The sequence below is a fragment of the Dendrobates tinctorius genome, unplaced genomic scaffold (genome assembly GCF_039654945.1).
Source record: "Dendrobates tinctorius isolate UK_male_01 unplaced genomic scaffold, ASM3965494v1 ptg000040l, whole genome shotgun sequence".
Classification (NCBI taxonomy): domain Eukaryota; kingdom Metazoa; phylum Chordata; class Amphibia; order Anura; family Dendrobatidae; genus Dendrobates; species Dendrobates tinctorius.
The window spans coordinates 1,469,235-1,485,709 of NW_027361708.1; the positions used below are offsets into that span (position 1 = coordinate 1,469,235).

Here is a 16,475-nt window from a genome sequence, read left to right on the forward strand (position 1 = left end):
CAATAGGCGATCCTGACGTCCTCCCGCCCGGCTCCACGCTCGTCCCTCGTCTCTCCACAGGAAGCGCCACAGGAAGCTGACGACGAGAAACAGTCCTGGACGTTCTCGCACGATCAGCGATAACCAGCGGGGGAGCCGGTCGTAGGTATCACACACAGCGATATCGCTAGCAATATCGCTAGCAATATCGCTATAACGTCACAAGTTATAGCGATATTGCTAGCTATATCGCTTAGTGTTCAACATCTTTATCAACGATTTAGATGAAGGAATTGAGGGTAAACTGATTAAATTTGCTGATGACACAAAGCTAGGAGGGATAGCTAATACTAGAGAAGAGAGAGAGAGGATTCAAAAAGATTTAAATAAACTGGAGAAGTGGGCAGCAACTAACAGAATGGTTTTTAACAGGGAGAAATGCAAAGTACTACATCTGGGCAATAAAAATGAAAAAAGCATATATAGAATGGGAGGAATAGGGCTAAGTGACAGCACATGTGAAAAAGACTTGGGTATACTAATAGAATGGGAAGAGACACAGATTAGATATTAGAAAAAACTTTTTGACAGTTAGAGTGATCAATGAGTGGAACAGGCTGCCACGAGAAGTGGTGAGTTCTCCTTCAATGGAAGTCTTCAAACAGAGGCTGGACAGACATTTGACTGGGATGATTTAGCGAATCCTGCTTTGAGCAGGGGGTTGGACCAGATGGCCCAGGAGGTCCCTTCCAACTCTACGATTCTATGATTCTATGATTCTATGACAGGCCCTTTAGAGCAGAAGATTCATGAGGCTCAGTCTCTTGCTCCTCCGTCATTGCCTGATAACAAGCTCTTTGTCCCTGGTCAGTACCGGTTGAGGATGCTCCAGGAGTTCCACTATTCTGCTCTTAGTGGACATCCGGGAATCTCAGCCACGCCACTCATAGAGCTATTGCTAGGCTTTATTGGTGGTCCTCTATGGCCTCTGATGTCGCCATGTTTGTGACTGCTTGTGATACTTGTGCCCGTACTAAAAGCTCCCATAACTGGCCGGTCGGGGAATTGGTGCCGGATAAACCTTGGACTCATTTGTCCATGGACTTTATCACTGATCTCCTTCCTTCCTATGGCAAAACTGTAGTCTGGGTGGTGGTGGACAGATTCAGTAAACAGGCGCATTTTGTACCTTTGGCAAGCCTGCCTAATGCTGAAACACTATAGAGGTTGTTTGTTGAACACGTAGTGCGGTTGCATGGTGTGCCTTTGAGTGTTGTTTCTGATAGCGGGGTACAATTTGTGTCCAAATTCTGGATGGCTTTTTGTAAAAGGTTAGGTATTAGTTTGGCCTTCTCCCCGGCCTATCATCCCGAAACCAACGATCAGACAGAGAGGACCAATCAGTCTCTTGAACAAATTTTGCAGTGTCTTGCCACGTCCCAGCAGAATGATTGGTGCTCTTCATTGCAAGTGGCGGAGTTTGCATTAAGTAATTGGATCAATCAGTCCACGGGCACCTCTCCGTTCTTTTCTAACTATGGTTTTCACCCCCACTTTTGGGAATTCACTAGGCTGGATTCAGGGTGTCCTGGGGCTGACTCGGCAATTCAGCGGTTGCAGGAGGTTTGGAGGGAGGTCCAGAGGAATATTGGGGAGGCTCAGGGCAAACATAAACATTTTGCTGACAAGCGACGGTCTTCAGGGCTGGTATTATTAGTAGGTGATAAGGTATGGTTGTCTACTAAGAATATACGGTTGAAGGTTCCTTCTGTTAAGCTGGGTCCCAAGTTTATTGGACCTTACGAGATCATAGAGGTTGTCAACCCAGTTGCCTTTTGCTTGGGTCTTCCTCCGTCACTTTGGATCCCCAATGTGTTCCATGAGTCCCTCCTGAAGTCATTTGTGCCTCCCTCTGTTGGGTTTCCATCCCTTCCACCACCTGTCTCTGTGAATGGTCAGACTGAGTATGAAGTGGAGCGGATTGTGGATTCTCTAATGGTCTGCCGTTCACTTCAGTACTTGGTTCATTGGAGGGGTTATGGTCCTGAGGAGTGATCGTGGGTCCCATCGTGATCTGTCCATGCGGATCGATTGGTTCATGTATTTCATTTATGTTATCCTGGGAAACCTGGTGGTCCGGTGGCCCCCCTTGAGAGGAGGGTACTGTCATGATCCAGACCGAGTTTTGAGTCCTGTCTTCCCCTTTTTCCAGTCTTGTCATGCCAGGTGTTAACTTTCTCTGCCTCAGTCTGATCTCAGGTTTGCTATTTATCTCCGCTGCTTCCTGAAGACCATGTCAGTTATAATTTTTGCCTACGGCGTTTATAGTTGACCCCATTTGCCCTGATTTGTCCTGCTGCTTGCTTACTGAACCTGTGTCTTTTTATCCCCTCTTCCCTTCCCGACTCAGTGTTTCCCTCCTTGGTTTTGACTTAGCTTGGACCCTGACTTGTTGTTTTGTCTCTTGGCTTTGGCATATCTGCTCCTGACCGGTACTGACCCATTTGGCTTCTTTGTGACTCTGTGTTTGCTTATTCCTTTTGTACTGCGCTATAGCCTTGTATCGACCTGGCTTGTTTGACTATTCTGCTGCCACCTGGTGGTGGCCTCGCCACTGCATTGCAGGTCTGGCCTTGCTTTGTGCAGTCCTCCCTCTACTCTATTGCCATGTAGTGGAGCTTGCATTTACCTGCATTGCAGCGGCTTGACATATATGACTTTATGCAGAATTTGCATTTTATCCATAAGGCCGGTTTGTGTCTTGGTTTTCCTGGAGGTTTATTCCTAAAGGCCAGGAGATTGGGGAGGACTGTCCACTAGGGGAACCATTACACGGCATAGGGATACAGCTTGCAGCACTCAGCATAATTAACAGCTTGAGATTAGCCACTTTTTGGGAGGAGAGAGATCAGATAAGAAGGGGAGTGCTAGACAGTGACAGTCTTTGGCAGCTTCCAAGGCAGTAATGCAGGAGCGGCGAAGAGGTCGTGTCAGTGCCAAGTCTCCAAACAGTATGAGGACACATCTGAAGTTTTGCCAGATCCCGGGGCGGTTTCAGGCCTAGGGCCCAGAAGAGGCATTTGGCGCCATGTCTCTGTTTCCCTGTGATGAAGATGTCAGTCGGGTCACAGTGAAAGGGGAAGATGGTGAGTCCTAGAGAAGCTGTTATGCAGGATTGAAGGTCCCTGGTACCAACAGGAGCTGTTGAGGCAGGGGCAGGTTGAGAACAGTGAAGTCAAGGACTGATAATACACTGGACAAAGGGAACATCATCAATAAAACTGAATCTGTTGAACCGGACCTAAGGTCTCCTGTCATGTATGCAGCTGTATCCGGGGAGGTAACAAGGACTCCCAAACACCAAGTGAGTACACAACGAATACTGCAACACAACACACTCAAGTCAGATTCCTGTATAGATAGGAGCTTCAGGTCAAAGACTACTCAGCAACTGGCCCTGTACCCAGCTTCATGTGCCCAGTTGTAGGGGTGGACTGACCTATGGACCAGTCTGAGATGGAAAGTACATGTAAAGGATGATGTGCACTAAACTTTATTGTATGTGTATGGTTAACAGCTGCGAATTAGTGCAGGACTACGTAGTACTGGGTTTTGGCCACAAGATTGAGACAGAGAGCAGTGAGAAAAGGACTTAGCTGCAAGCCTTACGCTAGGGAAACTGCATAGTCATGGTAGGCGGAGTTACGGGACTGAGAAGGGGATTTCCAGAAGGAGGAGATATAAGGAAGGAGAGTCCCAGGGGCAGGGAAGAGAGACACCCAGGAGGAAGAGAGAAGTGAGAAGAGCACAGGAGAGGATGGAGAAACGAGAAGCTCAGGAAGGACAGAGGAGAGCCAGAGACCATTACTAAGAGAGGGTGGGTGGCCCTGAGAAGGCAGCCGCAGGAAAGGACGGCGGTGACTGATGGAAGGTTTGGGTACCGGATGGCTTGGACACCAAAGAGTGAGTAGGTGTACAGTGGGCAGACTTAGCCAGGGGGAAGCACTGTGGTCGTGGGCCTAATGGCAGCCACAGTGAAAGAACCGGGAGGGTCTTTGCCAATCATAGCATCAGGAGGTGACGGGTACCCGGGCCGGGGTCAGAAGCCGTTGTGCATGCTGTGGATGTCAGGACACCCAATAAAGTTTTCGACCTGATTGAAGGGATTCCTGTGTCTGCCTCCAGTCTGTTCCGCAGCCGAAAGGGACCACCCCCCAGTCGGCACACGTACCTACACAGTCATGACCTCCGTAACTGCGGTCATTACGCCCCTGCTTTATACAGTAGAAAAAACAATAGAATTCAAAAGTATACTTGGTTTTTCTCATGACTAAAGACTTCAAAACATTATCAGCTTTCTTGCATTACATACAGTACATTTATAATGATTGCAGTGGAACAGATAAAATACCTTGTCTGTGCCTATTTATTAGGCAGGTGTCACACTTGCGATAAACTTGCACAAGTCTCGCACGTTAATACCCAGCACTGCTGCCGGCACTCGGATCAGAGCGCTCAAAGGGGTTGTCTGGCCTTTGGGTTCCAGTCTCCAGCCACTCTGTTATTGCAGAATTAAGAATCATCACATCATGCACACTGTGTGCTTTGAGGGCTTTCTGGCATCGAGAGCAGTGGGCGCATGACCGCAAGTATTTGATTAGCATAAATGTGTCCACATGCCCACTATACTATGTCCAGCCATGCTCAATGCAACTGTATTGAGCAAGTCCAGATACAATCTTTTCGGAATGTGCAAATCGCATACTTGCGGTCACGTGACTGACTGCTTCCGGCACTACAGAATCCTCAAAGCGCACAGTGTGTTCGATGTGAGAATTCACAAGTCTGCAGTCACAAAGAGTGACTGCAGGCTTGTACCCTAAGGCTGGACGACCTCTTTAAGGTCTGAAGTGTTATATTCACAGGGCACTGCTCAGTAATATGGGACACAAAAATAAAAGTCACAGCCTGACTCGCGCTGAACTCTTGAGCGTGGGAGCGTGGGCATGTGGTTCACTTTCCCACACTGCAGAGTTCAGCGTGGGTCAGGCCGGTAGGGAGGGCAGACTCAGTGATGTCAGTGCTTGTCTCTGAAGCAAGTGTTGGCATCATTTCAGTCATTCTGCAGTAGTTTACAGTCGGGGTGGTCGCATTAGCACCGCTCCAGGCTGTAAACTGTATATCCCCTAGATATGGATTACAGCGTGGGACTGACCGCCGGACAGGTATGGTATATTGTTTTATTGTTTTTTTTGGTTTTTTTTATTTCTTACAGGAGAACGAGGTTGTCACTTGGATTAGCTGTAAAATAAAGATGGCACGCTGTGTTTGTTTTATTTCATTAAAATACTTTTTTTCTGCCTGTGTGTTTATTTAACCCTTTACAAACTTTAGGATTAGTAATGGATAGGTGTCTTATTGCACCTCTCCATTCCTAAGCCAGGCTTAATGTCACCTTACAATGCAAAGATGACATTAACCCCTTATTACCCTATGTGCCACCTCTACAGGGCAATGGGAAGAGAGAGGCTAAGTGTCGGAACTGGCGCAACTTATAGATACGCATTTTCTGGGGTGGCGGGGGTAAGATGTTTTTAGCCAAGGTGCAATAACCATGGTCCCTTTCTAGGCTATTAATATTTGCCCTCAGTCACTGGCTTTCCCTCTCTGGCGCAGAAAATGGTGCGGCAGCCCACACCATTTTTTCCGTAAAAACATTCTTTTATTAAATACATACAGGTCCCAAATTTTACACACACATACTACTAGCAGCATTAGTCACTGACATCTATAAATCTAACTGTTCTGCATGGATTTACTGTACGTAAACCATGTCTCCTATCCTTTTGGCTTCAGCAATGATTTTACAGAAGCTGACAAATGAATTTTTGGCTATTCTGCTATCTATCTCTCTATTAAATATAAAGATATATACTGTATATACAGTACAGACCAAAAGTTTGGACACACCTCATTCAAAGAGTTTTCTTTATTTTCATGACTATGAAAATTGTAGATTCACTCTGAAGGCAACAAAATTATGAATTATCACATGTGGAAATATATAATTAACAAAAAAGTGTTAAACAGCTGAAAATATGTCTTATATTCTTGATTCTTCAAAGTAGCCACCTTTTGCTTTGATTACTGCTTTGTACACTCTTGGCATTCTCTTGATGAGCTTCAAGAGGTAGTCACCGAAAATGGTCTTCCAACAGTCTTGAAGGAGTTCCCAGAGATGCTTAGCACTTGTTGGCCCTTTTGCTTTCACTCTGCAGTCCAGCTCACCCCAAACCATCTTGATTGGGTTCAGGTCTGGTGACTGCCGATGCCAGATCATCTGGCGTAGCACCCCATCACACTCCTTCTTGGTCAAATAGCCCTTACACAGCCTGGAGGTGTGTTTGGGGTCATTGTCCTGTTGAAAAATAAATGATGGTCCAACTAAACGCAAACTGGATGGAATAGCATGACGCTGCAAGATGCTGTGGTAGCCATGCTGGTTCAGTATGCCTTCAATTTTGAATAAATCCCCAACAGTGTCACCAGCAAAGCACCATCACACCTCCTCCTCCATGCTTCACGGTGGGAACCAGGCATGTAGAGTCCATCCGTTCACCTTTTCTGCGTCGCACAAAGACTTGGCGGTTGGAACCAAAGATCTCAAATTTGGACTTATCAGACCAAAGCACAGATTTCCACTGGTCTAATGTCCATTCCTTGAGTTCTTTAGCCCAAACAATTATCTTCTGCTTGTTGCCTGTCCTTAGCAGTGGTTTCCTAGCAGCTATTTTACCATGAATGTCTGCTGCACAAAATCTCCTCTTAACAGTTGTAGAGATGTGTCTGCTGCTAGAACTCTGTGTGGCATTGACCTGGTCTCTAATCTGAGCTGCTGTTAACCTGCGATTTCTGAGGCTGGTGACTCGGATGAACTTATCCTCCGCAGCAGAGGTGACTCTTGGTCTTCCTTTCCTGGGGCGGTCCTCATGTGAGACAGTTTCTTTGTAGCGCTTGATGGTTTTTGCCACTGCACTTGGGGACACTTTCAAAGTTTTCCCAATTTTTCGGACTGACTGACCTTCATTTGTTAAAGTAATGATGGCCACTCGTTTTTCTTTACTTAGCTGCTTTTTTCTTGCCATAATACAAATTCTAACAGTCTATTCAGTAGGACTATCAGCTGTGTATCCACCAGACTTCTGCACAACACAACTGATGGTCCCAACCCCATTTATAAGGCAAGAAATCCCACTTATTAAACCTGACAGGGCACACCTGTGAAGTGAAAACCATTTCCGGTGACTACCTCTTGAAGCTCATCAAGAGAATGCCAAGAGTGTGCAAAGCAGTAATCAAGGCAAAAGGTGGCTACTTTGAAGAACCTAGAATATAAGACATATTTTCAGTTGTTTCAGACTTTTTTGTTAATTATATAATTCCACATGTGTTAATTCATAGTTTTGATGCCTTCAGAGTGAATCTACAACTTTCATAGTCATGAAAATAAAGAAAACGCTTTGAACAAGAAGGTGTGTCCAAACTTTTGGTCTGTACTCTCTCTCTCTCTATATATATATATATATATATATATATATATATATATATATATATATATATATATATATATGTCAATGACATATATACTGTATCAGGGGTGGATTAAGGGTAGCCAGGGCCCGGGGCAGTTCAGACTCTGTGGGCCCCCCCGTCACGTGACAGGGGTCACGATATACCTGAAATAGATTATTCCAGAAAAATTGTTGCTGAGTGAAGCTATAACCTGTCAAACATCCATTGATCTAGTTAATTTACCCTTCATTTAGGAAGAGAAAAAAAATAAAAAATTTAAGCCATAGTATTGAACAGTCCAATTTTAATCTGTAAACAAGATTGACAATTTTCACAGGTTTCTCATCAAAAGTGCAACTTAAACAGTGGAAAATACATTGAAATTGTCACATTCCTATTACAATACAGTCATATCAATGACAAAAGTGTAAAATGCATAACTTATATAAATATTACTTATACACTCACATTTACCAGAAACTATATATTCAAGTATCCTCTGAAAATATCTAAAATCAAGCACAGCACCATTAGTTTCAGGTACATCAGTACTACGCCATGTTCCAAATTATTATGCAAGTGTTCTTTTTCAGTGTCATAGGGGGGGTTTTTTTGTCAATGAAATACATGGATGGTATATATTAAGTGACTTATTACACTGACTGTCATTTGCAACGACCATTTAGGAAAATCAGAGAAAAAGAACATTTGCATAATAATTTGGAACATGGTGTAATACAGTACACAAAATACCATATACCAAACACTAGATAAAGTCTTTGATACAAGTAAAAGTAATTCACAAAGTCTGATGAAAGCCAGTATTCAAATATATTATCAGGATGCTTTTCCCACAGTAAACATTCCCCCTCCCTCCTTATTTCTATATGCATTATAATCATCTCTTCCTGCTTTGGGTAACATAACGTTTTTAATTTATGTGTCATCGGAATGTAAAACCCTCAATAAGCCTTTTTTTTAGACTAAATTAACACAATTTTTTCCTGCATTTCTTTGCGCTGTATTCATCAATTATTTTGGATACGTCAAGGGTTTTCAAAAGTTTGCATTCAATGCTTAAAAGAGAAAGGTGGTTTAACCGCTCTTGGCCCATTTGGCTCCTTAGCTCATTTTTTATTCTTTTGAGTTTGGAAAAAGACCTTTCGCCAGTACAGTTTGACACCATCATACTCAAATATATCCTGAGTATAATTTCAGTGTTACAAAATGTCTGAGTTAAATTATGTTCGTGTAGAAGTAGGAACAAATTCAGTTCAGACAATTCGTTTTTTGCTGTCTTATCTCTTATAAAGGAGGTGGATAAAAATTTTGAAAACTGAACTAGCTCTGTTTCGGTTGCACCAGGCATTAGGTCTTCAGGATATGAACAAACAAGATTGCTTCCAGCCTCTTTAATCTCCAATGGAGAAAGTTTTGACAAATTAGACAAAAAGCCAAATTTGGAGCAAACATCTGAATATGCTCCAAGACGTTGGCACAGGCTACTCATTAGATTGTCTATGAGACCAAAAAAAACTTCAGTTTTGAATTTATCCCTTGGGGATAACACAATTGCTTCGGAGTTACCATCATCATACTGACGATTTCTCTTCCGAAATCAATGTACCGAAGAATTATACATATTATGGCCACAAATGTTGACAGCCTCATTTTCATATTTATCAAACTCTTCTCTCAGACTCTTGACAAAGTCTAACAAAGACTGAAGTAAAGCCACAACAGTATTTAAATTTAAACCTGCCTCTTGAAGGGACAAATTGGTTTTATGAAACCGATCCAAAATTGCATGCCATACCACGAGAATAAAGGTTGAATCAAGTTCACTTAACTTCTCACCCAAAGCCCCTGCCTCATTTTTACATGAACTGAAGTCTGGATCTGTAATCATGCTGTGTAAAAGATTACATATTGGCTCGTAACCTTTGTGCAAAGCCAAAACTGCCTCATATCTTGCGGACCACCTTGTGGCAGAAAGCTGTTTTACAACTGGTAGCCCAAGGGGTTTTAATTTGTCTACCAGCACTCTCCATCTCCCAGTAGATGACGAAAAAAAGACATAAAGGTGTTCCAAAACATTGAAAAATCTGAAAATTTCTGGAATACTTTCAGCACAATTTTTCCCTACCAGGTTAAGGGAATGGGCCGCACAAGGAATGAATGTGGCATAAGGAAATACATTCCTGACATGTGTTTGGACCCCATTGTATTTTCCACTCATATTGGCAGCATTATCATAGGACTGGCCACGGCAATCTTTAATATTGATATCATTTTTAGATAGAATACCAACAATCAACTCTGCTATTTGTTGGCCAGTGTGACCAATAACAGGAATAAATTCTAAAAATCTTTCAACTGGTCCAGAAGGCAAAACCTAACGGACAATAAATGTTAGTTGGTCACAGTGAGAAACATCTGGTGTAGAATCCACAGACAGTGAAAAAAATTTAGCTTTCTTCAATTCCTGCACAATAAGTGAGAGGACATTGGTTCCTAAAATCTGTATCAGTTCCTCACACACAGTCGAAGACAAGTAAGATGTATGCCCCCTGCCTTTATTTGCATGTAGCTTTATATGTTCATCTAGGAATTCATCCACATTCGCCATTACTTCCATGAACCCAAGATAGTTCCCATTGTGAGAAGAACCAATTGTTTCATTTTTCCCCCTAAAAGGAAGCCCTCTTTCAGCAAGGAACATTATAACTGAAAGGGATCTCTTTAAGACTTTACGCCAGTATATTTTTTCGCTTTCCATTTGCAAAAGCACCTGACTGTCTAACCGAGATGTTGTCTGTTGTCTGCTCACTACTGACAGGACAGCTTGTTTGTGGATCTCACTACATTCATGCCTAACTAGCCTGTCCTCACCATGTTTCCAATCATTAAAACCATATGTAAATGCACAACGCCTGCTAGAAAACAGTTTACATGGAAAACAGAACAATTTGCCTTGAGATGGTGAATAGCATAGCCAATTTCGTGATGAAATTTCATTAGTTTTGGGGTTTACATGTGTGAAGCATTTTTTATTACAGTACCTATGATGGTTACCAGTGGTAAGCACAGCAGAGTTGTACAAGTCTGCCTCAGAATTTTGGAAAAAAGTAGCTCCTTTAGCAATAAAATATTCTTGCATTTCTTTTGAAATGTGTTCACCCCACAGCCCAATATCTGATGCACACTCTGAAACATCCTCCACCCCTTCCTGAGCATGCTCAATTTCATCCATTACATTTTCTGTCTCTCCATCAGGTTTTTGGGGCAATGTAATTAAAGAATTTGAGTCATCAGATGAGTGACATGGAGTCGGAGATGTATATTTATCACAGCTGTTGTTATTTACATCAGTTTGACTTGGCTCGTCAGATTCTGTAGATTTCCTTTTAAAGAAAGTCTCTAACTTAGGAAATTTGGAAATCTCTTTGTGCATTTGTTGAGTTCTCTGTCGTAGCTCTTTTCTTTTCTGAGCACCCGATTTGTGTAAAGAATGCATCTAGGGGCATAGGATGACACAGTGTAAGAGAAGGAATCATTTAGTAAACTAAACATTGATGCTGTGTCAGCCTGTGTGTGTTTTTTGGGAAGAACTTACAGTTTGGCTGGTACTTTCCAGAGGAAGCGCACAATGGTATGTACTTGAGTATTGAATACCTAAAAGAAATAAAGCAAGAACTATAAGGCCAGTTTCACATCACGATTTTGTGGCTGTCCGTGGGGATCTGAGTTTTTGCAAGATCCCACAAACAGCCACAGATCCACACGGATCCCTGCATTCAGATGGCAAATAGCCACCTGTATCTGAGTCTATGCAGGTTCCGTGTGGATCCTGTGGTCCCTGTCTCTCCCTGCTCCTGCCTCCTTCATCTTCTTCCCTCCTCTCCTTTATCCTCTTCCCTGTTCTATTCCCTATCCTGTCATCTGTTTTCTCCCTCCGTGTGTTAAAAAAAAAAATCTCCTCCTGGAGGATACATCACCTTCCGCCGACTCCGGGGATGCCACAGTCTCCATCGAGGCTAAAGGACCTCTGGTGATGTCACAGAGCCGATCACATGACAGGTCAGCTGATCGCCCCTGTGACATCACCAGAGGTTCTTCTCCCCTGATGGTGACAGTTGCATCCCCGGAGCCAGCGGGAAGGTGATGTATCCTCCAGGAGGAGATTTTATTTTTTTTTTAAACAGAAAGAGGGGAGAGAACACGGGACAGGATAGGGAATAGAACAGGGAAGAGTAGCGGGGTGACAGAATAGAATAGCAGGGGGGGGGAGCAGAATAGAGGAGATGGAGGAAGGAGAACAGGGAGGACACGGACAGACAGGGCTCACGGAGCCGACATCAGATCTGAGGTAAACTCTGATCTGATGTCCATAGGCTCACATTTTATCGGTGGTCGGATCGGCACGGATCCGATGCTGTCCAATTTGAGGCACGGACACCAAATCGCAGCAGGCTACGATTTTGTGTCCGTGACTAAATCGGACAGGATCGGATGGTGCAAAAATTGGATGCCAAAAAGCACACATCCTATCTGATCTCCATAGGGGTACATGGGAGCCGAATTCAGATCCGAGTGTATCCGATTTGAAACGGATACACTTGGAAGCTCAGAAATCATGATTTGAAACTGGCCTGAGTTTCTAATATCTGTATACACCTAATGGCTTTGGTGTGTGTACGTGGTATGAGCATACACTTACTAGAAAGTTGCTGGGTCTCTGTTCCTCTTTAGCTTTGTCTTTATCCAGCAGCTTCGTTCTTTGTCTTGCCTCCTGACCCCTTTCCCTTCATTATTCAAGTCATGAGAAAAGTTCCTGTAGATAAAAGACCCCAAAAAGATAACGATAGTGGAAGAACGAGAGACTCAAAAAAATAGACATCACAAAACAATACGCGACGCTCACACAGTGTGCATTTCCCGCGATTTTGTGGGCATGCGTTTTGCGGCCGTGCTCATTAGCACAGTTACCAAAAGTGTGGCACCCCTATGGCGAGGCGCCACAGGGGGGTACTGCACCCCAAGTTGAAGGTGCAGTGCCTCTCTAGTCACAGGTGGAGGAGGGAATTGCAGAGTCTGGAATACAAGGGGAACATTAGCTCAGCAGTATACACCTTTTGTATCTGGGACTGGTTATACAGTAGGTCCTGGGGGCGTGGACCTTAGCTGAGTGGGTGACGTGACACCGGTTGGACCAATGTGCAAGCAAGAATTTTGGACTGGTAACAGGTTAGAATACAGGGCGCTAGATTTTTACAAGTTATTTATTCTGTGTACAGGAGCATAAGGCCTGCGTCTTATAATGCAGCATCAGCGTGTGCACGAGGCCTTACAAATACTGAGGTAACAACTCACCAAATACTCAGCGTGTGCACGAGGCCTTACAGATACTGAGGTAACAACTCACCAAATACTCAGCGTGTGCACGAGGCCTTACAGATACTGAGGTAACAACTCACCAAATACTCAGCGTGTGCACGAGGCCTTACAAATACTGAGGTATCAACTCAACAAATACTCAGCGTGTGCACGAGGCCTTACAGATACTGAAATAAAAGCTCACCAAATACTCAGCGTGTGCACGAGACCTTACAGATACTGAGGTAACAACTCACCAAATACTCAGCGTGTGCACGAGGCCTTACAGATACTGAGGTAACATCTCACCAAATATTCAGCGTGTGCACGAGGCCTTACAAATACTGAGGGACAAACTGACCAAATACTGAACATCTGCACAAGACCTTACAAATAATAAGTTACAAACTCACCAAATACACAACGTGCACACCCACTACCCCTCCATCCTTGTATAGACATGTGAAATACCTCTACATGCTGAATGTTCCCCTCTATGTGGATATTTTGCTTGACTAATGTATGTATGTATGTATGTATGGACTCCATGCATACATGATCCAAGGAAGATGGCCACTTAAGAGTGGCACATGATACAGCATGTACAGCAATTTCACATGCTTTTGTGTTATCCAAGAGGGGGGGCACAGTTTACATGGGGTACATTTGCCCCATGTAGTTTCACGACAGACAGTCCTCTGTCCCGTATTGTCTCCTCACCCTCCCTCACCACTCCACTGATTAAGGGGCCTTTCACATCAGCGGTTTAGCTTATGTGTGGCCATTCCAGCAGGTGGCGCCAGTTCATCCGCCTAACGGCCGACTTGCAGCCCAGATGCGGCAAGCCCCATGCGTTGTCTATGGGGCTTGCGGTCTGGTGTAGCAAGTGCAGTTCTGTCGGGTGCGGCAGATCTGGCACTTACGGCCGCGAAAAAAAAACACAGCTTACAGCGTTTTTTTTTCGCGTCCGCAAGTGCTGGATCTGCCCAGTTAGGCAGACGATCCAGCACATGTGGTGTCACCTGCCGGATCGGCCGCAAACATCAGCTAAACGCTGATGTGAAAGCAGCCTTAGTTAAGCCTCTTTAACATCATTGATTCTTTCAAATTGCGGCAGATCCAGCAGATTTACCACATCTGCTGCCTAACGGCTGCACTTGCCGCACACATGTGGCAAGCCCCATGCATTGTCTATGGGGCTTGCGGTCGGGTGCGGCAAGTGCGGTTCTGCCAGATGCGGCAGATCCGGCACTTGCATTCGTGAAAAACAACGTGGTCAGCAGCAGTTTTCCTTCACTGTTGCAAGTGCTGGATCTGCCGCATCCGGCAGAATTAAACTTGCCACACCCGACCGCAAGCCCTATAGACAATGCATGGGGCTTGGCACAAGTGCGCCGGAAGTGCGGCCGTTAGGCAGCAGATGTGGTGAATCTGCCGCAATTCGAAAAAAATTCAGATGTGAAAGGGCCGTAAAGGATCAGTCACACACAGCGATATCGCTGGCGACATTGCTCCTGCGTCACGGCTTGAGCGACATTGCCAGTGCATCGCTGCATGTAACAGGACGATTTCAACCCTGATAAGTTGGTGGTCGGAGTTGACAGGTTTCTGTGCATGTTGGGGATCCTGGCGATATCAACTCCAGCAACCTGGCGCATCGCTGCGTGTGACACCGCAATAGCGATCTAAGAGGCAACTCTGCAGAGGAAGTGCCATGATAAAGATAGCTACCGGAATCGCCCGCAGGATCGCTGGATCACTGAACGCAGCTCTGCGCGCAACATCACAGGAGAGTCTTCAGCGACTTCTCCTCAGCGATATTGCAGCGATGTGCGCGTTCATGAGATCTCCAGCAACATCGCGGCGTGCAACGGGGCCTTTAAGCTGGGTTCACACTTGCAGACGCTCCACAGCGTTCTGTGGAGGGCATCTGCAAGATGTCCGCAAGCCAACCGCAGGCCCATCTGTATCATGGGACGCACGGTGTCTGCAGATGGCTGCAGACAGCCACACGTTCCCATTGCCGGCAATGAGTGATTTGTGCGCATGCGGATGCTTGCGCACAAATCACATACTCTTGAGAACACGACATGTCACATTCTCAGCGTGGACGAGAGTGTGTGATTTGTGCACAAGCATCCGCATGCGCACAAATCACTCATTGCCGGCAATAGGAACGCGCAGCTGTCTGCAGCCACCGTGCATTCCATGATACAGATGGAGCTACGGTGGGATTGCGGATGCCCTCCGCAGAATGCTGCGCAGGCATCAGCAAGTCTGAAGCCAACCTGAGTACACAAATCATTTAATTACTTAGGATTCTTTTTTTTTTCTTTTTACACTCAGTGAGTGTCTGAGAGACTGAAACTGAGTCCTCTCTGTCATTCAGCAGCCACCAGGAGGTCTGGCTGGCAGCAGACAGTGCACACACAGAGCACTGCCACAGGCAGCTGCTGCAGCAGGGCAGGACTAGTCAGGAGGACTGATCACTCACTCACGTTCCCTGTGCTGCATGTCAGCATTGGGGGATGGACAGTACCTCTCTCCTCAGACTCCCTTTATTGCAGGCTGAGGCGACGGCCCAGGAGATAACAGGAGATGAAGGTCGGCGGGTCACGGGCGGCAATGAGTCACAAGTCTCAGACTCAGTCAGCCTGTCTGCAATTGCCAAGGAAGTGTTTTTCTGCCCTGGATCCTCCTGGAGCAGGACTCAGAGGATCCCGGCAGAATCAAGCAAGCAGCACAGCCAGGAGCAGGTTGTCAGCACTGCAGCAGCCAGCTCTCCTCAGTCTTCAGATCCTCTATGGCCGAGTGAGGTAAGACTGAGGCGGGCTGCGCATCTGACTGTGCCTCACCTCGCGGTCTTTTCAACGTCCTCTGCACGTCGGACTCATACGTCACCACGTACGGTCTCGTCTGTGCAAGAGGAAGAAAGGGGAGGAGCGGAACTGTCAGCCTAAGAGGTCGGTCGGTGCAGTCGTGTGGCGTGCGGTGGCGGATTATAATGGGGCAATTTACTGGCCTGGGCTGTGGGCCCCTTAACCCCACTGGGCCCGGGGCAACTGCCCAAATTGACCTCATTATAATCCGCCACTGAGTATGATGTAGAGACATAGACCAAGATTCACGAAATAATTGTATTATCAGCAGGAGATTATCCCTAAACAACTAAATGGCCTGTTGCCAAGTAATGCAACCACAACCCCACCTCTGATTTCTGTCTATGCATAGAGTACACAGAGAGCTGCAAATAAATGATGAGGGTTGGTAGATCTGCAGCAGATAAAACAGTCATTTTAGCAAAATTGCAGCAAGCAGTAAGTGATAAATTGCAGGATTCAGGGTCTCTGCCTACTCATCATGCTGCTCTCAGATGGGGAAGCAAAAACCTGCCATCTAATTTCCTTTTAAAAAGGACTTTCTTCCTGAACTGCATTCTGCAGGACTATGAGCCATCTACTGCAGGAACAAAAGTAATAAGCACCCAATTCGCTAGAAGCCTTCCTTATAAAAGGATAAATGTGTTTCACAACAATCTAGAAATACTG

General features: G+C 45.2%; 1 long non-coding RNA gene across 2 annotated transcripts; it reads right to left on the reverse strand.

The window, feature by feature from the left end:
- Nucleotides 1–9,939: 9,939 nt before the first annotated feature.
- Nucleotides 9,940–15,782, reverse strand: LOC141088640 (uncharacterized). Of its 2 annotated transcripts, XR_012232008.1 has the most exons (4): nucleotides 15,467–15,782; nucleotides 12,272–12,385; nucleotides 11,168–11,226; nucleotides 9,940–11,068 (listed from the first exon to the last, which is right to left on the reverse strand). It is a non-coding gene; the product is annotated as an uncharacterized lncRNA (long non-coding RNA). The 2 variants fall into 2 exon arrangements; XR_012232007.1 differs by lacking the exon at nucleotides 15,467–15,782 and having other exon boundaries at nucleotides 12,272–12,984.
- Between the last annotated feature and the right edge of the window lie 693 nt (nucleotides 15,783–16,475).